This window comes from Nasonia vitripennis (assembly GCF_009193385.2).
Source record: "Nasonia vitripennis strain AsymCx chromosome 1 unlocalized genomic scaffold, Nvit_psr_1.1 chr1_random0004, whole genome shotgun sequence".
Lineage (NCBI taxonomy): Eukaryota > Metazoa > Arthropoda > Insecta > Hymenoptera > Pteromalidae > Nasonia > Nasonia vitripennis.
In genome coordinates, this window is record NW_022279590.1 from 2,448,965 (window position 1) to 2,473,850 (window position 24,886).

Sequence of the window (24,886 nt, forward strand, 5' to 3'; positions counted from 1 at the left end):
TGAAAATGTTTATATTTTCGATTTTGTCAAGTTAAAATATCCGCACCCCTGTACATCTGGATTCTCAATCAGCTCGATCGCTTCAGCGAGGAGAAATTTTTTTCTCCCCGTTCCAACTCAAACTTTTTCAACCACGCTCAAAATGCACGATTCTCTTTGCTACTTTCTGGCATGAAAAAGGGTCCATTTCATGCCTGAGTTGAGAAAAGTATATTGTACGCCAAGGGCGTGAAATGGGCTTTTTAGACCGAATAACGAGTCAGAGACCAGCGTGTTAGCGAGCCAACAACAAGTTCAGCAACTACACGAGGTCAAGTAGTCCACTTAGTCCTTAGTACACAGTGCACACCAGTTTTTATCAGGAATGTAACGATTTTTGCATTTTCATGGTTATTAAGCCAAAAATTTCAAAATGTGACAAAAAAAACTCTTTTTGTGAAAAAATATACTTTTTTGTAACATGTGCATAAAAAGTAGAGACAAAAAGTAGACTAAGAGTTCATTGTTGTAACTTATTTGTAACTCCTTTAAATAACACACACACAGGATAACCCAATTTAAACGAGCACCGCTAATAACTCATCAAGGACAACCCTAATCGAAAAAAAGGTGGAGACAAAAGTTGTAGGATATCGAAGAAGAAGTCGGAGAGTGACCTTGGATTTGACCTTAAACTCTTTTTTCAAAGTCATTTAAAGGTCAGCTTTAATTTTTTTAATAGAAACATTATTTTTATTTTGCAGAAATAAAAAGAACTAGAAATTTTACGTTCAGAATAGTAGAATGGTCCGTAATTACCTCCTAAAAATCTATGCAATATATTTTATAAAAACTTAGATAAAAGTAATTCTATTATAGCAGCTTTACCAGATCTTGCCAAGACTTAATATTTAATACGGCAATAATTTAATATGGTCAATCACGGAATTTTCGCTAGGGTGGGGTGGCTTGTTAGTTTGAATGAGGTTTGTTTAAGCTAAAACACGTACACATTTTCAGCTGGAACACGTACACATTTCTTCCCTCCAGCCTTGCTTACAGCTTGACGAGAAGCCTTGAGTTCGCTACGAATGACTTCGCGAGAGTTGTTGCTTGGAATAGCAGAGGTGAAAGCAGCTTTGATTACTCTAGCCAGTGAAATAGATGGCTTTTTTTCTTTGTTCATCGTTTTAGACCCATACCAAACTTGGATTTTGCTTTCATCGTGCCTGCTATGGTGAGAACAGCTGCTTTTTCGCCAAGCCCCGTGTCTTTCGCCCAGACTCGCTGCCAGGCTTTTGCAGTTAAAATCTTATCTGCAGCGTTTCTTGTTTCAACGTTTTCTCGATTCTGTGAGTAGGCAATGCTCTTTGCAAGCTCTATCGAGACCATTAATTCTAGGATCCCCACGTGCTAATCGCTTTGCTAGTTTAGTATCAGGTCCGCAGTACTGATATCCTGGCAGTTGAAGCTCCACTTGTTTGTTGATAAGTGTGTTCATTAAATCACGGCCTCTACGACGCGACGTCGCTGCTTATGCACGATCATGATGCATGAGAGGACAGCTCTCGACTGACTTTAATAGCTTATAAGCGTAGGTTTTATAGCTGCAGCGATAGTCGTTTCCAAACTTAGAAAGCATCTACATGGATTTCAAATCGCACAAAATCAGGCTAATAGAGCAGCAGAAAGTGCCGAAACGTCACGGGGAAGTAATACTGGACAATATACGAGCAGTATTTTGCGAACCATCAAATTGTGGTAAAACAAATACTCTGCTCGCTCTTATTACGCATCCCAATGGACTCAAGTTCGATAACGTGTACATCTAAGTCGCTGAAACAACCAAAATACAGATTCCTTGAGCAGCTTTTGCAATCTTTGCCTGGAATACGGTACTTCCCTTTCAGTATACACGATACAGTTGTAACACCTGACGACGTACTCCCTTATTCAGTTATGGTTTTCGACGACGTCACCTGTGAAAGACAGGACAAGATCAGAGCCTTCTTTTGCATGGGGAGACATAAAAACGTAAACTGCTTCTATCTCTGTCAGTCATACGCTCACGTTCCAAAACATTTGGTACGCGATAACGTGAATGTGTTGGTAGTTTTTCGCCAAGATGACGTAAATCTTAAACACATGATCATGTGAATTCTGATATGACATATACAAATTTCAAATATTTATGCTCAGCATGCTGGAAAGATGCTAAATATGAATTTCTTTTTATCGATAAGGAGGGAACCATCAATGATGGACGATATAGTAAAGGTTTTGAATGCTTTGCCACAAATATATAATGTAAAGCAGATATGAGTAGTTGCAGTAGACTGCGATTCGTCAAAGAGTCAACATGGCAGACTTTCGGCGTGAAAAGGCATTCTTCAGCAAATTACCAAAGCTAGAAAAGCCATTAGATAAAAATATAGATTATTGAAGCAAGGTAAAACTAGCATGGAAAAAGCTTTGGGTGAGACTTTTAAGCCAATCGTAGATCCGCTAGAGAAACTGGTCAGAGTGAAAGAAGAGATTCAGCCAGATATTAAACAAGAATTGAAAAAAGAAAATAGTTTTGACGATGATATTATTGATGATGATGAGCCAAATAATGAGAATGATACGCTACTCAATGAAAGTGTTGATACATTCGAAAGTGCTCAAGAGGATAGTAAGGATGAGAAAGAGCGTAAAATGAAGAACAAGCGATTGCTGTCGTTGAAACCAAATTGTCATGAGGTGGATGACAAAGACAATGAAATGAACAAAGTATCTGTTGTCGTTGAGACAAAATTGCCAACGATATCTCGATTAGATATTTGGAATTTGGCAACTAAAGGAAAAACTAAAAGATAAACTAAAGGATTGCAAGAGCTGCTTTTTAGACTGCATCCGGATGAGACATTGATTAAGCCTGATGATTTGCAAAATTATAAACAGATTCTCGAAGCTACAAACGCACATAGAAAACATTACAGTTACAACCAGCCTACACGTCAACAAAACAGTAAGAAATATAATACCATCATTACTCCACTATTCAAAGTGCAAAGCTTAGGAAAGGCCGGTAGTGGGCTACTACCTTGATATAAAATTGCAAGAAAAGGCTCTCTCATGGACTACATATACTGGAATGATCCCAACGAACTAGTTGATCGTTTACGCTTGCTCATGGCTGAACGTTTAGCTGGTAATAATAGCCATCTGAATGAAATTCATTCTATCGTCAAAGAGTTGCGGGAAGCTTAAGTTATATATTAACTATAGTTACAAACGCCTTGAAGTCAGTAACAAGATGATCGTCGATATATTTAGACGTCAGTCTAATTGCTCTAAAGGTCGTCGTGATCCTCCTGGTATTGGCTATAAACTAACTGCCGACGAACACTTCGACATTGGAGGCAAAAAGTTGTGTAACGTAGCAGAATCTCAGCAGCCAAACGATGCAGTGAATTCATCAGTCCTTCAACGTTTAATTCATACGGAGATCCGCAGTGTTTACGAGATTACAAGTGACCTGAGAGAATTAATTGATGCTGTAGAATTAGCTATACAAATCGTTAAAGATGAGAATGCGGAAAAACTGAGAAAAATAGATTTGGCTATTAGTGAATTATATGAGATTCTGCATAAAAATTCTCAGAATAATAATGACACATCAAAAAGCTAGACTAGTGGAGGAACTTCATAAGCCAGCTCGGCGTAATTATCAGCGTCGAAGGTTCATAATGCGTGGCTTGGATGAGACATGACAAGCTGATCTGGTGAAGATGCAGCCATACGCACAAAAGAACAAAGTACCTGCTGACAGTTATCGATGTCTTTTCAAGGTACGCTTGGGCCGTACCTTTGAAGCAGAAAACTGGAAACGAAGTTGTGCACTGATGTCTGTTCTAGATCAGTGTCTTGTGCCAAAAAACTTGCATACTGATCGAGGTAAAGAATTTTACAACTCCTCGTTCGAAAGCCTTATGAGAAAATACGGCATCAATCTCTACTCAACATACAGCAATCTCAAAGCTTACATCTGTGAGCGTTTTAACCGTACGCTCAAGAACAAAATGTGGATGCAATTTGGTTTAAGAGGCACGTATAAATGGCTCGATATCTTAGCTGATTTACTGACAAAGTACATTAATAGCAAACATCGCACAATTGGGATGAAGCCTAAAGATGTCAGCAAGAAGAATGAAGCTATACTCCTCAAACGTTTTTCTCGCCAAGAAGGTAGAAAAAAATCTAAATTTAAGGTTGGGGATAAGGTGCGGGTGAGCAAAATGAAGCAAGTATTTAAGAAGGATTATACACCTAACTGGTCAACAGAGATTTTCACCATTAGTCAAGTTGTACTAACATATCCAGTGCAAACTTACAAGCTCGAGGACTATTAAGATCAACCCATCGCTGATGGTTTCTATGAGCAAGAACTCCTAAAAGCTAAATATCCAGATATTTATCTCGTAGAGAAAGTATTGAAAAAGCGTGGGGATCAGTTATATGTAAAATGGTTATATATGAAAATAAATTTATTTTACAATATTCATAACATTGCCTTATACATCATCCTTTAGTATTTGGTAATGCCCCCAAGAAAGCGTCTGTTTTTCCTGAAATTAAATACCGCTTGTCATCGTAGGGGCTTAATGCTAGCTTCATTTGCCTAACAGTTTGCACTCTATGAGCTTTTGATGTTATGCTACACTGCTGTCTATGCTGCGTGGAATAATCTGTTAGACACTCAAACATAATTGTCAAAAGTAATTGTCTTATCAACGACACTGCTTTTCACGCCTTTAACCTTTTTTATGTGATCTTCTCCGTTCCTGCGCACGCTATACATTTTGCTGCAAAGTTCTACAAACTCAGTCATAATTTGTCCACAGCACTCGTCTTTTATTAGACCGACAATCTTCTTGTTGACATGAAGCATTCCAAAAATATTTTCCACTGGATAATCTGAAGTATCGAAGTTCTGAATATCTCGTTTGATGAAAGCGTAAATATCATCACAGCCAATTTCATAGAGCAAACTGTCAGTATCTGTGTAGAGCAGTTTACACTTTTTACCAAACTCACGTTTCATATAATCATAATGGAAGTCGTACATTAGAGTTTTCGATAAATCCAATACACAGAGTCCCACATAAATTGGCTTATTCATTAAAACTTCAGTCTGTTTGAGTTTAATGAGTGCGAGATTCTCATCAAGGATAGTACGACTATGAAATTTTGGTCTAGAAATGAGAGCCTCTGCACCATATCTACTTCCCAGTATTTCACCAGCTTGACATTTACTCTCTTCTGCACATTCTCTATTGTCTTCCCAATTACAGCATTATTCATTAATTTGTAGAGATTCTTCTCAAAATCATTTTCAGCCTCTTGTCTCATCTTGCTGTTTAAATCTACATATTCTTTGAGCCAAGGGCTTTGCTTAAATCGTAAAATTCTGTGAATTTTTGTAAGCTGCAATCTATTTTTGAGAGCCTGTTTCAAATTTCTGTAGTGGAGAATATAGCGTGACTTTGTATCTACAGTTGTCAATAGTTTATCAAATTTCGAGCCTAGTGGCTTCTTGTGCTCCGGGCAGAACGGTAAGTCTTTATGGAGATCGTGCAAGTGCTGTCGATAATCCAAATCAACTTCGAGAATGTAGCCCAATTCAGAATCATCTGCCACATTAAAATTAGTGTTTTTATCAACCCATTGAAAATCTGCATAAGGTAATGGTTGTTGAAGAGCCCATCCCTAAAGGTTGTGGGCGTCGAAATATATGAGGTATTTCGATTCTTGTTTCGGATCATAATCAGCCATATACTTGTTATTTGCGCAAGCGTAGCGATTAGAGCACTGACTCACGCCACCTCTTATACAACGCTCAATAAACATTACTTGATCAATATCAGTGAGCAATTCAAGCCGAATGTTTGTATACTTTAGCATGGCATCCCACGTTAATCGAGGTGTTGTGTAATAATGTGCAGGATCCAGGCCATACGCTGAGACGCAAAGACGTGTTGCGAAAATTTTCGAAAATTTTAGCTTACAGCAATACATCCGTTTTTAAATATAAACCAGAATATTTTTTGCATGCTCATAATTTTTATCGGAAATTCCACTGTAAAATTTATTTATCGATGGAATTTCCGTTTCTGAAAGTTTTTCCTCGCAATCCTAGTATTCATATAGAAAAACACCTTTTCTTTTAAGCAAATTAAATTTTTTATCTGTCAATGAAAAATATTGCTGATCTTGACTAAATCCTTGCTTGAGAATAATTAATTCCTGAAGATATGATGATAGCTTATCTAATGTTGCTGCCATGAAACGAAAAGAATCGATAAATCTGAGCTTGATATCGCAGCCATCAATATGTTTGGTGAAGGAAATAAAGCGCTTTTTATTTAATGGTAAAAGATCTATTCTTCCTGGAGAAGTGCTGGCAATGTCTCGGACGAGAAAGTGTGAGTCATAGCCCGTGAAATTATGAAAAATAATTGGGATGATGTGCGAGTCTTGATAGTTTAAGTTGCATTCTTCATGTGCTGCACCTCGATATCAGAAACTTAAAAATATAAGTATTTTTACAGTGAAATATGTAAACATCAGTATTTTTTATAGTATGTAAAAATATATTTTACCTGCCCGTTGAATGGCAATGATCCCTTACTCGTTTGCCATCATTAAACGGTTTTTCACAAATGTGGCATACTGTTACCACTTGGAAAGCATGCTGCTGATCCCATGTTAGTGCTTGCATTTTTTAAAATCTCATCGACTCGATTAGCTATGGTCTCAAGTTCTTTCATAAACCATTTCGCAGGCTCACTACCTCTGTAGCTGTAATAACTCGATAATGAGTCATCGTAACTACATTTTAAATAATAGCCAATACTAAATGCTTCATGCTCTTGGTATGCATGGCTGTTGTTACCAATTATAGGTTTAAGAAAACTTTTGAAATCTGCATAAATTACGGACGGAAGCACAATCTTCTTTATGTTAAGCTAATTTATCTTCATATGAAAAATAATGTAGGTATCGATAACAAATGTATTTACGATGATTTTTCTTGGATATTTGACTAGAGACCAAACGAGATAAATCCTTAATCCAAACGTAGTGATATCTAATTGGTTCCAAATTTTGTATCACCCCTTGTTCATCCGTATCATCATCTGTATAATAATTTTGTACAATAAATGGTTTATATGCAGCTTTTTTTCATCCTTTGTAATGTAAATTGGTACAACTTTGAATTTCTCATTATGCTTCTTTAAAATATAAACATTGATAGAAATATTATTTTGTTTTTCAAATTTAGGCACTTGCTTTGGCATAACGGAGAACTTGATTCCTTGAAAATTAAGTTCTTTTTCATATTTTATGTATTCTGATACACGATTTGGGTTTTTAGAAGGATACAGTGCAGGCATTATAGCCCATTTGAAACATGCGGCATTAAAATTCTGTACATTAACACATGCTTTTTTCCGTTTAATAAATTCAGGTAAATCTACAAAAGAGCTTGCACGCATCGGCTTATATTTGTTTATATTTACGCTTAAATTCAAAATTTCACTCAGTGTCCATCCTGAGTCCCTTTCTTGGAACTCTTCTATTTCTCGCTGAATGGGATCTTAAACGTTCATTTTCCACCACTGGTTTAAGTCAGATGTCGGAAAAATTGCATCAGCTTTTGTGTTAAAATACTTTATTTCAGTTCCTTCTTCGTCAGCCTTTTTTATAATAAATTTAGCGGCTAATATTACGTAAACTTTGAGGGCCTCTTCTTTTTTGAGCATATTCTTTATTCGAGGTTTGAATAAAACTTCAGCATCTTTTAAAAAAGAAGTAATGTCCAAATTTTTCAGATTCATAATCACTCTTGATCGTATGCCATTATTCAAACAACTTTCTCAATCTTGCCACTTTACACGATCACTTATTCTTTCTCGTTGTTGTAGTCCTTCACCAATTTTTAATAAACACTATAATTTTAGCTGGATACCTTTTACAAGCAATATAGTGGATAAAAACTTTTGTTTTTCGTGGACAGTTGTATCATGTTTATATAGAAGCTGCCTAATTATTTTTAAACTGTTAGTAGTAAGCTTTATCTATTTTAAAACTTTTTCTGGATGAACAGGTGAACGTGCTAGTAGGTAAACTAGGCCGTCATCAGCACATGCTGTTATGAGTATACGCCGTCATCAGCACATGCCGTTAACGGCACACGCCGTTTCTGGCACAGGCCGGTACTGGCACACTCAGATGAGAGAGCGGTAAGAGAGCGGTGAGAGAGCGGTCGATAACGTCATCAACGCTGGCGTTGTCGACCGCGAGATCCCCGTTCGATGCGTCTCGGTGCTGGCGGTGACATCAACGGCACGATATTACCTTCCGCTGTTGATACCGACGGCTTGCTTCTTTACCATCATGTATCTTCTAGATGAAAAAAAGAAAAAAGATATCGTTGGCTATGCAGGGGGTTTGAACCGGGAATCTTGCGGTCGCCGGCCGAGCATCTTACCGACTTACCCATTACGGGAGTGATAACTAGTATTCAATCAAGTTAGCTCACTACTTAAATCTCTTATAACCCTCTTTCTCAGGCATAGAATAAGTATTTGTGGAAAACTTTTGTCAATACTGTTTTCAATCAGCAGATGTTTCCTTCTTTTCTTGTTTCTTATCATTTTTCGAATCAGGAAGAGGCTTATAACCGGCACTACTAGGTGGTGAACCCATGATGTACGAATGAGCATGATATGGAAGTTTTCTCGTATTATAAGTTTTTTTTTTAATATAATAATAGTAGTATAATAACTATAATTAATATATTATAAGATTTTTTTCTCGTATTTATAAGTCATGGGAGCCCCAACCATCGCTCTCACCTGTGAGATTCAACCATGTAACTTAACCTCTCCATAAATATTTTTTCACTCCCACTCCATGGATGAACCTTGTCTCTCCAATTGCTTACATTGCTCTTGCATGTATTTCTTCATAAATCGTACATTGTGAAGAGCACAGCTGGATTTATAGGCGCCATTATGATGAGGACAAACCGTTACGAGTTTCTTCTTCAAGGATCTCATTACTATTACTGCAGTAGAGTCATGCAAGGCTTCCCGAAGAATTTTGCCGATTTCTGTATATTCGATTTCACCAGATGACCATGGTATACCATGATAATGATATTCCAACCATGTATTCTCTTGCTTATACTTTTCTGTGAGTCGACGCCATGGAGAAGGCTGTTTGAAATGTAGTACAATAGGTTCGATATCATCTCTTAGAGAAACTATAGATAGCTCCTTGAGGATGAAGTCATTGCCGGGCTGCTTAAAGCCTTAATGTCCATTAAGTACTCCATCTCGGAATGACTATGACTAGCAGCAAGCTTTTCTTTATATTCCATCCCCACCACAAGCAGCGCAAGAAAGGGGGCTTGAATGCGCGCACATAGTAGTGCAAGAGTGGGGATATGAAAGCGCTCTACTCAGGAGAGCATTGGAATGCAAGTTTCAAATCTCTCCATGAATTCGATTTTTGTTATGATACAATGTGTGTTATTAAATAAATCAAACGAGTTTTTTTACAACACCATTTACGCAATTATACTGAACTACGCGATCATGTATAATTAAACAATAAGCAGAGGTTCCTGCGGGAAAATTATCTTTGGATTCAAATTCCAGCCGAACATCAACGGAGGCGTTTTTCAAAGCTTCGTTCTGCTTTGAACAATCGATGACTATAAGAGGTAGATAGCTGATGAAGTGTTGCTTTTTCAGCATAGGCTCAATACTCTTGTCATAGTATGCACGTTGAAAGTTGGCATACATATCGTAGAGCGTAGCATACTGATTGCGTTCAATATCTAAATTTAGATTTCCATAAGGATAGTATTGTGAATTTAAGAAGAGTTTAACATTACTGATATTGCAGTGATCGAAACGACTAGCATTAATTTCTTTCACTGCCTTCCTATTTGTTTGGAATCCGAGGATCACGAAGCGTGGTTTTTCTAACTGATTAGATGTTTTGACTGTCCAAACATGTCTGGGTGTAGTGGGAAACAGTGGATATTCGTACAGCTCCCAACTACGAAAACTCATGTCGATCGATTTACCCTTCTGAATATGACTAAGCATCCGGATTTTATGCTGATTAGATAATACTACATATCGCATGATCCACTCAATTTTCATCAACTCAATCTTGAAATCCTCGTACTCTGCTGCAGTAGTTGCAGTTGCGACCTTCGTAGGTGTCTGTATTACGGAATTCAGATCATTTCTCGATCTAGTGAAAATGAGTTCATGCTTCACGTTAATGACTACCTTGCGATAGTCTTCAGTAAAGCCTAGAATCATACTTAGAGGTATAGATAAATCAAAGTATCCTTCACTATTCATCAAATTTTCTTTCTCCTCAACGTCGAGCCAGCTGGCATTATGGATGATTAGACTTTGACTTGGATTAATCGATACCCAGCCTTTCATGAGAGTAGTTAATCCGACATTTTTACATTTATCGATCTCTATAGCATTTATCTCATATCCTATTTCCTCAAACATATTGCAGACGGCGTTGTTTACCAACTTTGTATTTTTCACGAGAGTACCATCAGCTTTGGTTAGCTTACCACATACATGAAGCGAACTAGCTGACGGCAAAAGACACAAGTCTTGATGTTGCACCGAGATACGAATTTCATCACTATTATTGTAAGATGAAACGTTGTAAGGTTGATGAGCATGAATCTCATAATGAGATATTGACTCATCGAATGTCACGGGTGCCTGTATATTTAGAATTTCTTCCATTTTGACAGCAGAAGAATATACACGTTATTTTCCACCAACTCTTAAGCCGAGGCTTTTTAGAAACTGAATGTTTTGCCGTGTTAGCGTTCTTAACGTTCGCGGACGACTGATGACTTTTCGACATTTTCGATTCCTTATATACCCGCGACTGTTAACGATCCCCATTATACTTGCTTCATATATAATCTCACTGTTATTTCTTCACCGCGAAAATTCACTAAGTGTCCGTCTTGATCAACTATACAAATTTGAATTTGAACTATGCTTTTCACAGTGATTGGAAGGTAAATAACTTGAGAAGGAACTTCAATAATCTTATAGCCTGGTGGTACTGTAGGGAAGAATTCGTATATTGTATGCACTTTCTTACCGTTTATATAGGCAGCGGTAGTGATGTTACACTCGACTCGTAGAGCGTTGACTTTGAGAATGGATACAGGTAGATCAGAGCTATGAGAGACGTTTGATGAAAGAAGTCGTTGTGCGAAACCTAGCAATTGACCTATTGAATCTTTTGGACGAAAATCAATTATATGACTGCACTCTATTACACTGCGAAGAGTATTGTTATTAGGTTTAAGACTGAAAAGTATGTTTTTTGCAGCTAGTGTTTCACGAAGATAATTGTCTATATCTTCAATCTGGTAACTACCAGTTAGTAAGTAGATTACTTCTTTACCAACATAGAACTTGTTGTTATCTATATCTATGTTTGGAATTGAATTGAAGGTTAATAGTTCAATCAATCCGAGAACGTAGTTCTTATACGATGAAAGTTCGATTGGCGGGAAAAATTGTGCTTCAAGTATAGTAGATGTACCTGAAAGACTCAATGTTAATGAATCACTCATGATGGTCAAATTGATACTGTTTTGGTAATCATTTCTTCACTCCTTTATATAGTCTCGAACTCAAGAATTCAAGACATAGATGCCCACAATTAAATGTATCATAGTCCTGATATTTTTCATAGTTATTTGAGCACACAACCAATTCGTATTCATAACAGTAGAAAATATACTGACATTATCTATCCTCTGTTTAGTGGGAAAAGTGGAAAAGAATTACCTCGTTATAAAATTGCTAGAAGAGATACTCGAATGGATTACGTGTACTGGGACGATCCAAATGAGCTAGTTGATCGTTTACGCTTACTTATAGCCGAACAATCAGCCGGCAATCCTAGTCATGTCAATGAGATTCACTCAATCATAGAAGAACTTCGCGAAGGAGGGTATATATACTGAGCTGTTTCATTTACAAACATCATTATCAAAATGAGTGTCGACGTGTTCGGACGTAATTTAAAAAAGAGTGAGGGAAGTCGTGACCCTCCTGGTTTTGGTTTCAAAATCACAATAGATGGTTAATACGACATGGATAAAAAGAGCATGCATCTGCAATGTGGGAGATGCACAAAACATAGATGAGGCTGTCAGTTTGTTTCAATTTCAAATGGAAAACCAAAAAATTCTAGATTTAATATCCCGACAAGAAAGAGACTTAAACAATTTAGATTCTCTTTTGGAAGCATACAGAGAGCAATTTGATTTAAAATTACTTACCTAGTTTTATAATACTAACTTTCAAACTCTCATGAAACAGTATAAGATCAATATGTACTCAACGTATAGTAATTTAAAAGCTTCTATATGTGAACGTTTTAATCGTACACTCAAGAACAAGAGGTGGATTCAATTTAGTTTGCAAGGCAATTATAAGTGGTTAAAAGTCTTACCTGATTTGATCACAAAGTATAATGATACCAAGCATCGAACTATTAGAATGAAACCCAACGAAGTGTCTACAGCTAATCAATCTCAGATTTTCAAAAGATTTACTTGTGAGAGTAGATTGACGAAGAAGCCTAAGTTTAAGATTGGTGATAAGGTACGATTGAGTAAAATGAAGCAAGTTTTCGAGAAAGGCTATAGACGTAACTGGTTTGATAGTTCACATAATAGTTGGATTGATAAGACTGAAATATAATTTTCTTTTTTTTTTGGAAGTGATGAGAGCCCCACCTTTGCTCTCACCTGTGTTAACTATAAACCATAGTTAACTATCTCTCCATTAACTTCCTTTATTTATTCAAACAATTATTTTCAATAGTTAACATTCAGAAAATACAAAATTCAATGTCATTTTCGCCTTTTGAGGTCAGGGACAGCTTCATCTCCTTGGCTTGACTAGACATACTCTCAAAGGTCTCTTTGTCCTTCTCCAATGCAGCTGATATACGGGGAGGGAGGAACACCTGATATTCATCGTCTAGAGTAGCCACAATTCTCAGTCCATATCAGTTTTGACTGGACGTAGGGATGTCACCATATGCTTCTGTCAGGTCTGTAGCTCAGACATCTTCTTCGTGGGAAGGAATCCTCGGCTGGCAATCTTGTTGATAGCGTCCATCTTTGAGGTCTTTGCTCTTTAGCTCGTTGATCGAGAATGATTTCGAGAGCCTTTGGCTTCCTTAAGTATTGTCTTCCCCACCACTACTACCAGCGGTGACGGCGGCTCACACATCGGATTGGTCGGCAGGGAGTCTGCGCAGTAAAGCTGTGATCTGAGCATGCATGTAGTCCTCGTCTGATATTCCACTATCATAGAGGCTACTATAGAAACTCTCCTTGTCTGGAAGGGAGGTCTCGTTCAAGTAGTCAAAAGATTTGATGTGATCGTACGGGAACACACCTTTCCTTCTAAGTAGTTCTATCTGAACATCGCTGAACTCCTTCTTGAACTCTCTATCGACTATTTTCAACTTGTCTAAATACGATGCAAGTTTGTCAAGTGAAGATGGCATGAATCGGAAGGAGTCGATAAACTTGAAGTTGATGTCACTTCCATCAATATGTTTGGTGAAAGAGATGTACTTCTCTTTATTTTGCGGTATAATAGAGACTCGTCCCTTGGAGTTATTGGCAAGCTCCTTTATGAACAAGTGCGAATCATATGCGCTCAAGTTGTGGAATACAACTGGAATACATCGAGAATCCTTATAGTTGAGATTACAGCTGTTGTGAGCCGCTCCACGATATCTGGAAAAAAAATAGTTATTAGATAATTTGATAATAATCGGATTGATAATAAACAATTTACTGTCCCGTAAAGTGACAATGATCTTGAATTTTGATGTCAGTCACGTTGAACGGTCCTCTACAGATGTGACAAGTCGTAGCACAATCAAACGATCTTTGATCCATATCCTTCATTGGCAAGGGATTCTTGTGCATGTTGGTGAGTTCTTCAGCTAGCATGTAGAGTTGTGAAATAAACCATTTCGCAGGATCTTCGTCTTGTTCTGTTTTTCTTCTGTAACTGATGTACTTGCACTTGAATTCGTCATAAGTGTATTGAACATAGCAGCCAATGCTGAAGGGTTCATGCTCTTGGTAAGCTCGATTATCGTCAACAGGCTTGAGTAGACTGCATACATAACTATTGGAACTCTCTCTTTGTTGTTGACGTTTTTGCATTCCAGCACGCTGTCTTTTTCTTGAGGCAACGACACTTTGCACATATTTGCTTGTAAACAGTCGACTACGTGAGCTTTCAATTTTGGCTTATCATGAAAATAGTGAAGACAACGATCACAGAGATGTTTTTTATGTGAATTCTTTGATAACTGTAAATTTACTAAACGAGACAAATCTTTAATCCAGACGCAATGGAATCTTGGAACTCTCAAATTTCCTTGTTGTTCTTCTTCATTCTCATCTATATAAGTGACTTGCACGAGCAACATGTTCACATGTTGATCTTTCTTTGAAGCTGTCGAGTGACATGGCAATACATTAATTACACTACCCTTCTTCTTGAGTATAAAGAGATTTACCGAGACGTCATTCTGCTTCTCAAACTTCGGTATTTGCTTTACAGATACTGGGAATTCAATATCTTTGAAGTTCAACTCATTCGCATAGGCTTGATATTTTGAAACTCGCTGTGCATTTATATCTACAGGATGTAAAGCTGAGAGAATGGCCCATTTAAAGCATTCGTTGTCTTGATTTTGAACATTGAAACATGCTCTTTTCTTTTGTATCGCCATTGGTAACTCGATGTATGAAGCAGCTTTCATGGGGCTAAATTTTTTCATATTCACCGTTAAGTTGCGAATGCTCCTTAAAGTCCATCCAGAGTCTCGTTCCTGGAACTCTTCCATGTCTTGTTCAATCGGCTGCTTAACGTTACCTGCAAACCACTCTTTTAAGTCACTAGTTGCGTAGAAAAGACTTTGTATTTAAATATTTCACTTCCACAATTTCTTTATTTTCTTCGACAATCATTAAGTACAACTTTTAGTAAGCAGTGTTGAGTAATCGATGAATACTATAAAGTTGACCACATGAAGTTTGACATGTCTTTTTCTTATAAATATTTAAGGCTGATGACTCTATCAATTCTTCCACTTCATAATAGCTTTAGAGGTTAAGTCAATCGATCTTTTCAAGTCGCTAGAGTTTAAGTCTCCATCACAGGCATATTTTACAATACACCACAATTCTTTCACTATGTTTACAAATTCGTTTGTTAAATCCATTTTTTTACTCAGTTATTAATGGAGAAAATGATGTTCGGCAGTTTGTTGGGCAGCAATTCGTCGTTCGACAGTTTTGTTGAAACGTTGCACTATTTTCACTTATCACTTTTTAAGTTGTCCAGCAGAGATTCGTCGTTCAGCAGCGATTCAACGTCTGACAGCGTTACACTTTTTCACAGCACTAGTCACTTTTTACACTTCCTTTAACGATTCAGCATCCACCAGATTGTAGTTCAGCAGTTAAGAAGTTCGTTGTACACTTTCGTTCGATGATCTCTTGGCACTTTTACACAAAACTTTTTATATAACTTGTCACTTTTTACACAGCAGCTCCTTACTCCACGAGTCGATGAACAATAATGATTTTTTAAGCATCAATTTTTTCTTAAGTAGAGGTCTCCCCACTATAATGCAGTAGAAAAGCTGTGACGCTGATTGGTTCGTAAGAATGTAGAAGGGGAAGCATTGATCTGATTGACTAAGAGGAAAGTGGAGGGGGAAGTCATTATCTGATTGGTTGACATAGCTCTCGCAAGCAGTATAAAGAGGAACCAGATACGTTTTAGTAGTAATTTCGTCAGGGCCTACGTAGTAGATATCCAAGGCTTCAAGAGCACTTGCAACGAGTTCATCTTCAAAGAGGTAGCGATCGTTGCTCTCGAGGAAGATGCAACTCCATCAGTCTTGCTCTTTCGACCACCGTACTCTTGGAACGCCCTACCGAGATGGAGAAAATGTGAGAACCGGTGGTTAGAACACAACTATCTAGGAATATCCTGGAATGATGGAGAGATACCTTACGAAGATCTAGTGCATACTCTTCATAATCTTCTACGAGGAGCTCATAAGATCTATGTCAACGGTCCGGAGAAAAGAAGATGGTTGGAGAGACTAGTACCTTATGTCTTCGACCTTGGTGAAATGAGATATCCATCTTTGATAGAGCTACGAAAGAAGAGTTATACAACATGCAACAATCACAAACTATGTAAAATACCGGTATGTACAGCTGAAAGCGCATGCGCACTGAAGTCTTGGGTACTTGGACAGAAACCAAAAATATTAAAGGATTTTTGATGATGAAGTAGAGAATATGTAAAAAATCATAGATCCCTGGTATATATCAGTCGATTGCGTTTCCTACATATACCGATTGAGATGGGTAAATAGCTCTGTGTCTGTTTTCAGCCTGAAATCAGTGATAACGTTTCCTGCATATACCGACAGAGCGTTCGGGGTCTCTTTTCATCTTGAAATCAAGTATCAAATTTAAACCAGATGTAATGATCAGATATGACGATTTTCTCTATATAATTTTGTTTAATTTTTTTATTTAAAATTACAGCAAAATTAATACGCTGATATAAAGTTAAATATAAATTTTATTCAATGTTTATACATATATACATATAATTTTTTATTCGGGCTTATTTTATTCATTTTACATTAACACATTATTTCAATGCACACCCACCGTTAAATGAAACTTTGAATTATCCCGCTCGTATGTGAAGTGTCATGGCCGATGGGTAGGATATTCAAAGATGGCTGACGGGTGGGGTATTCAAAGGTATACAAAGACATATTTAATTTTCCAATTCTTTTATTAAATTTTCCAGTAATAAAATAGCAACGTTTGGTATATTGTGATATAAACAATCACGTACTTTTTTAAAAACAAATAGATTTTGTTGTCGGGTGACCTCTCCACATATTTCATATAAAAAATCTCTTTATTCATAAATAAACTTATTCCTTCTTGCATAAAATGAGATAGTTGATCATTCTGTTCCAAAATTAATGACGTATAGAAATCATGCATTGTGCCAAATACCTAAAAAGTAAATTTATTATTAATATTTGTAAACAATAATATATTAGTTTTACACTTTATATGAAAAACGTCTGCGAAGAACGAGTTGAAAAATTTACAAGTGTAATACAAGCTTGTGTAAGTTAAAGTAGCCTGGAATTTAACATAATCTTAACCTAACTTACGTAAAGGTCATATTACACTTATAAATTTTTCAAATCTTTCTTCACTGACGTTTGTCATGTTGAGTGTAAACTTGTTTTATTATGATTATAAACAATTACCGAAGCGACTATTTCCAATAAAAGTAATCTTTTCTGTATAAGCGGTACGTCAATTTGTTTTAAGAAATTGTGTAGAATTCCAAATAACTCGATGCCAGTTTTCTTGAAGTTTGTTCCATCTTCTTGAGTGTATAGCATTGTTGCATAGAACGAGTTATTGTCGCCATAAAACTCCTCTCCAACTTCCAAAAACAACCTTATCTTAACACATATATATATATATATATATATATATATATATATATATATATATATATAAACGTATATTGATACACGACGTCTGTTTCTATATAATTTTTTAATAATCATGTATAGTCGATATACATAATCATATATGATCGTCTATTCATACACAAAGTTTGTATCTATATAATTTTAATAACTCATATATGGTTATGTATACTAATTTATAGTCAAACATAATCATAAATAAGTTCATACATCAATTTAGTTGTAGTTGATTGAAGATAAGTACTTATATATGATTGTAAATAAAAAATATATATTTAATCGATCGACTACAAATAAATTGTGTAAACTTATTTATGCTCATACATGACTATATTAAATACTATAGACAATCATACATATATATATATATGGCTATGCATAATTATATATATATATATATATATATATATATATATATATATATATATATATATTATATATATATATATATATATATATATATATATATATATATATATATATATATATATATATATATATATATATATATATATAATTATGCATAGCCATATATGATCATTAAAAAATTATATAGAGGTAAACGTTGTGTTTCAATATATGATCATATAATTATACATGAGTATACATAAGTAAACATAAATCATTTTATGTAATTAAATATTGATTATTTTTCAGGTGAGATCTCACCTGAGATCTAACCTGAGATTATCATATTAAAATTGAAAGTTTATAAAAATTAAAAAAATACTTACAATATGGACATGATGTAATGAAAAGATGACCTTCTTCTATAAAGCGTTAGCACTGATAAAAATTCTAAAACATACAGCGGATATGATATGTTATACGACAAAGCCGTTCGTTCAAACTTTTCTCTGACTACTATGGAGACATATCGGTAAAGAAGGAAGCCGTTGGTATCAACAGCAGAAGGTAACATCGGGCCGTTGACGTCACCGCCAGCACCGAGACGCATCGATCGGGGATCTCGCGGTCAACAACGCCAGCGTTGATGACGTTATCAGCCGCTCTCTCACCGCTCTCTTACCACTCTCTCATCTGAGTATGCCACTACCGGCCTGTGCCAGAAACGGCGTGTGCCGATAACGGCATGTGCTGATGACGGCGTGTGCTCATAACGGCATGTGCTGATGACGGCCTAGTTTACCTACTCGTGCTAGAAGCGTGTAAGCTTTTAGAAAAACGTTAACGGTTTTCTTACAATCGAGCGCTGACATATTAGCTTAATGTATTGGGCAAAGTAGGCTTTCATACTAAATCAAAATAGCAAGTCTTGTCCTTTGTATAGCGTCAGAAGGTAGTAAACTAGATATACGCACTTAGTGTGCAGAAAAATAATTCATAGAAAATTAATCATCTTATGTATTAACAAACGCGCATAAGATAAATATTACAGGTGAATTTTTAAAAGTAATCCGACACCCTTGACTGGCGCATCGCGATAAACATGTAGTTACACTCAATATGCGCAATTATTCGTAGAAAATGAATTGTCTTTAAACAAGCGTGTAACAAGAAGCCCTTTGTTATAGTCACCGCTGAATTTTCAGTATACGCATGTTAAGTTACAATTCCGACCTATAATTAATTATTGAATTTTTACTTACTTGAGTTTAACTGCTTTGGCTGTAAACTCTGCTGCTGTGCTGAAATCAGGCTTATACAGGATGGATATATTCAATAGAAAAACTCTTGTAGTTGATTGACTTTCACGATTTATTCAAGATAAAGTTCTATAGGTATCGGGATCGCGACTTAAGCCCGGATAACTCTTGTCGACGGATAGGAGCGTCGTACAAGAGTTCAGATCGAGTGTATAATTATAAGTGTATAAGTATAATTATATAAACAACTGGTTACTCGGCGTATACGGGGATACTCATTAACCTCGCTGATCTACTTAATCTGAGTCGTCAGTTTTCGACTTCGTAACGATTCCGCTGATATTGCTTAAATGCAATACGTCGCAGGACGTCACACCCCTACAACTAGCCGATTGCCCATTGGTACAATGGCAACTTTATTGTAATATTATATAAAACTAAAATTAACTAGCGGTTTACACATAATTTTGATCCTTAAAATTCTAACATATTTTAACAATAATTTTTTTTTTCACTTAAAAATTCCAACTTATTTACTTAAAAATTTCAAGAACAGTTTTCTTTTATTAATTATTATTGTTTAAAATCATTAAATGTTTTCATTTTTACTGTTTTATATTTAAATTACTAAATATGCTGGAATTTTATTTACATATTTAAAAATCTTATAGATATCATTTTACATTCAAGATTCATTAAAACCATCAGTTGATTTTAATACAAATTTACTCTATCAATACATCATATATGCAGAATAATATAATCGGAGTTTTAACATTAGTCTCAAATATCTATAAACTAACAATTTTCATACAAAATATAAATTTTGTATACCTATGTTGCTGTAACGTAGAATAACATTATAGGGATTTTATATAATAGATTTCTTTTATAGCGGTTTTAATGAAAATAAAGATATACTAGCCTTAGATTGTGTCTGAATTTTCGGTATTGTGATTTTACTTGTATAGGTATTTGCATGTGGTGGGCGTGAAGGAATAGGTGGTGGCATTGGGGCGGATATTGGAGCGGTAATCTTTATTTCTTGTAATTCTGTCTCTTCATAAACTCTGTTCTTCTTTTTATTCGTATGAATCTGCTCTTTTATGCTGCTTGTATTTTCCAGTGTTGTCAATAAATGCATTACTGAGCTAAAAATGGCTCCACATAGATGTATTGAACATCCAAAAATCGTGTGTAAAGAGTAGCCTCTAATAATGGTATCGATGATCAGTTTTCCAATATGCAGGATTATAAGTATCATGATAAACACAGATGAAAATGACCCACATGTGATCAGTTTTGCAATAAGCACGTGCCATGTACTTTCGGCTAAATTTCTTATTGTATTTTCCGAAAATATGTTTTCAGATGTTTTCTCTCCTGCCATTTCTCTGACAATCACATTTAAAAGTGATGCATTCTCTATTGGAAACATTAATTATTGCTGTAATTGGTCCAACTCTTCTTGAGAATATACTCCACTTGTTACCAGTGTTTCGACAGACTCAAATGGCCATCCAATCTTCGTGTTTGGTTTCAAAATATGAGGTGATACTGTTTTAGTTGGTTGTTGTGAATTTTATCCATTCCTCCGAAATTCTGTAGTACCCTAGTGGAAATAATTGGGTGTGCCAAAGTGTGCCAAAGTGTGCCAAAGTGTGCCAAAGTGTGCCAAAGTGTTCTAATTCGGAAATTTTCTACACTTTGGCACACTTTGGCACACTTTGGCACACTCTGGCACACTTTGGCACATTTTGACACACAGAAAATTTTTGCACGAAATCTGGAAAACTTGTATTCCCGACGGATTCCTCTGTTGAGGCATGTTTTTTCACCATTTACGGCGGACAGCAGTTTTAAGGCAATTACGGGCAATTGTTAATTAATATTGTAAAAGTACTAAGTATCTAAAGCTGCTTGATGTACATGCCCCGATAACATCGCGTACCGGGCATTTTGGGGTCACGCATACTAAAGCGAACGTTACATCATTTGAATTTAGTGCGTAATCAAGTTCACGATTAGTATCGCTAAAATATTTTGTTGCTATCCCTTTGAAAAGAATATGAAAAGAGTTTCTAAAACATTCCCCTTGCGGTAAAACTTCCCAAAACGAGTGTCCTCCTTCCATATCTATACAATATTTTTGTGTGAATATTATCTTAAAAATTCCCGTATCATGAATAGTTTACATTGTTCATGACTTATTTCATAAATATATTACTGCTCTCTATTTTCTGTAGGAATAAGATGTCCGAAGATTCCACAGCTTGATACTGTTCGGTGGATTTCTATTTTACATTGTATTACCGTGACATCTCGGAATTCAGCGACTTGTATCAGCTCGATGTTGACGCTTGTTGAATTTACTTGTGTATTGTGGAAGTCGCATTCTCCTGAGTCCAGTAGAGAGAATGTTGTTATGTTTGGTGTTGTTGTGCCGTAGTCGTATCCTATTATAGCGTGATTGTTTCGAAAAAGTGTAAAAATTATAATCATTTGAATAATCATGTTGTCCATATTCCTAGAAAGAGAAATATTTTAGTATCAAGTATGGCAACGACTTAATTTATTTGTATCAACTGTTTTTGGTTTTCCATTGTAATTGATAGTTACATTACTATTTTAATGTACTTTCAGGATCTCATATGGACCCAAATTATGGTTTTTCTCCAATTTTCCTGGTTTTGGTTCTTTTATTAACCAGGCCTTTTCACCAATTTTTAAGTCGATTGGATTTATAAATCGATCATAATATGCTTTTGATTTTAATATTGAATCTATCAAATTTTCTCGAGCTAATTTTGCCATCTCTTGCATTTTTAATACAAGATTTTCTAAATATCCATTAAACGTTGGCAATTGCTCTGATTTTTTAAATGTTTCCCTAGATGGAAGTCTAGCTGGATAACCAAAAACTAGTTATGTGGTGTGATCTTATGGCTCGTATGGACGCTTTCAATCTTTGTAAACTTAAGTCTACGTGCTACTTGTTTTAATAGTGTACTTGTAAAATTTGCCCCTCTGTACGAGCTTTGATGACCCAAAAATACATATAAATTTCTTAACTAACGCGTCAGCTACGGATTCCGCCGTTTGATCTGACATAGATGCTATAATTATAAATTTAGTTAGTTAATCCTGTATTGAAAGTATATATTTATTATTATTTTTAGTAACATTAAACGGACCTACTACATCCATACAGATTTTATCGAAAGTTTTTAAGGGTGTATCCGTAATTACCATAGGTTGTTTAATTTTTATTCTTTTTAGCTTATTTCTCTGTCAATCCTCGCATGAATTTACTCTGTTTTGAATATCTACCTTAAGATTTTTCCAATAATACTTATTTTTTATTCTATTATATGTTCTATTTATACCCGAATGTCCTATTTTAGTAGAGTGTAGCATTTCAAATATTTTATCACTTTGCTTTTCCTCTACATAAACTATATTATTTAGACAGATCACAACCTTTATATTTGTACTTTCAAATATATTTTTCAAAATTTCCTCAATTTCCTCCCAACTTATATTGTTTATTATTAGATCTTTTGAAATGCTAAATATTAAATAATTTTTTTACAAAAATATTGTTTTTAATAACTGAAATAACTTAATGATATTAGTTTTAACAGTAACTACTGATTCGGCTGTATTTAAACATAAAACAAAAATTTTATTTTTACCCTTATTTAATATTTCAATTTCATTATCACTTGTTTTTATTCCAATGAATATTTTCCTTTTTTAATAATTCCCCTATATTATCTTCTAATGACTCTCCTTTATTATTAACTATATGAATAATATTATCATTGCGAAATTGTATCGTATTCTTGGAATATACTATATTTTTCTACTTATCGTGTGCTTTTTCCTCCTCTGGTACACTTTTCTTTCTAGACTTTTGTACCGTAGCCCTTTTGCGTTTTTTTATCTGTAACTTCTTATTATGAAGTTTCGATCTTTGTTCATTAATAATGTTTATCTTTTCATCATTCGTCAAATCTTACGACGTCTGATTTTCTTCTCGCCTTTTCTGGGTTCTTGTTACTACGCATATATCCATTTTCGCTACAGGATTCCTTGATAATGCATCTGCATTTGTATTTTGTTTTCCAGCTTTATACACAATTTCATAATCATAATCTGCTAGTTTTAATCTCCATCTCTAAATCCTTACGTTATTATCCGCAGATTTCAACCATAATAGTGGTCTATGGTCAGTTACAATTATAAATTTATTTCCATAAATATAATTTTTAAATGTTTTTATAGCATACCCAGAGCTTCTTTTTCATAGGTTGCATATTTAAGTTCCGCAGGCTGCAGTACTCTTGATGCATAAGCTATTGGTCTGTCTTTACCTATCTCCCCTTGAGAAGTTACACAACCTATCGCGAATTGCGGATATTGCAAGACCGGTGCTGAACATAATGATTCTATGAGTTTATCAAATGCAGTTTGTTGCTCCAATCCCCACGCAAATGGCCTATCCTTTTGTATTAATATGGTTAGTGGCTTGGTAATTTCTGCTAAATTTTTAATAAACCTTCTATAATAATTTAAAAAACCTAAAAACTGTCTAACCTTTTTAACGTTATTGGGAATTGGGTATTTCTTTACTGCTTGTATTTTGTGTTCATCTGGTTTTATACCTGCTTCACTAATAACATGCCCTACAAAACACACTTCTGTCTTGCTAAATTCACATTTTTCCGGCTCTAATTTGAGCCCTGCTTCTATTAATGCTTGAGCTATTAGACCCAATCTTTCCTCTAATTCTTCAATGGTGTCACCGAAAATAATGATGTCGTCAATATAATTAAAACATATTTTATCGATATATTTGGCTAAAACTTTATTTATAAGCCGCTGAAACGTCCGGGCTGAGTTTTTAAGACCGAACGGTAGGACGACAAATTCAAATCTTCCTAATGGATGTAAGCTAAATGCAGTTTTGTGAATATCCGAAGGTCTCATATTTACTTGATGAAAGCCAGATTTTAAATCTAATACATCAAAATATTTCCTCTTTCCAATTAAGTCTAAAATTTCATTAATATTGGGAAGTAAATATGGATCGGCTATAGTCACCTCATTCAAGGCTCTATAATCTATCACCAATCTATATCTTTTCTCTCCTGGGATTAGCTCCTTCTTCGAGACTACTAATACTGGCGCATTGAACGCACTTTTTGTTTCTCTGATTGCTTTCGTTTCTTGTAATTTGCCCATTTCTTTTAAAGCTATTCCCTTCGATTTGTCTGCTAATGGATACTGATTTACGTATACTGGCTTGTCAGATGTTAAGTTGATTTCATGTTGTTCTACGTTACATGTACCTAATTTATCGCCCTCTATCCAAAAAACATCCGGATATAGGTTTATCATTCGCTCGATTCTTTCGTCGTTTCTTTTACCTCCGTTTTTTAATTGCAATTATAAAATAACATAAATCTTTCGCAATATTTCCTTCCTACTCGGTTTTCTGGTTATATTTTCTTGGTTTTTATTTAAAATTTTAGTTTCTATATTTAGAATTAATTTCTCATCAATATTAAGTTCTTCTACTA

General features: G+C 35.3%; 1 protein-coding gene across 11 annotated transcripts in view; it reads left to right on the plus strand.

Moving 5' to 3' along the window:
• Window positions 1-24,886, plus strand: part of LOC100114982 — a 361,219-nt gene that overhangs the window by 264,099 nt on the left and 72,234 nt on the right. The window lies entirely within an intron of this gene.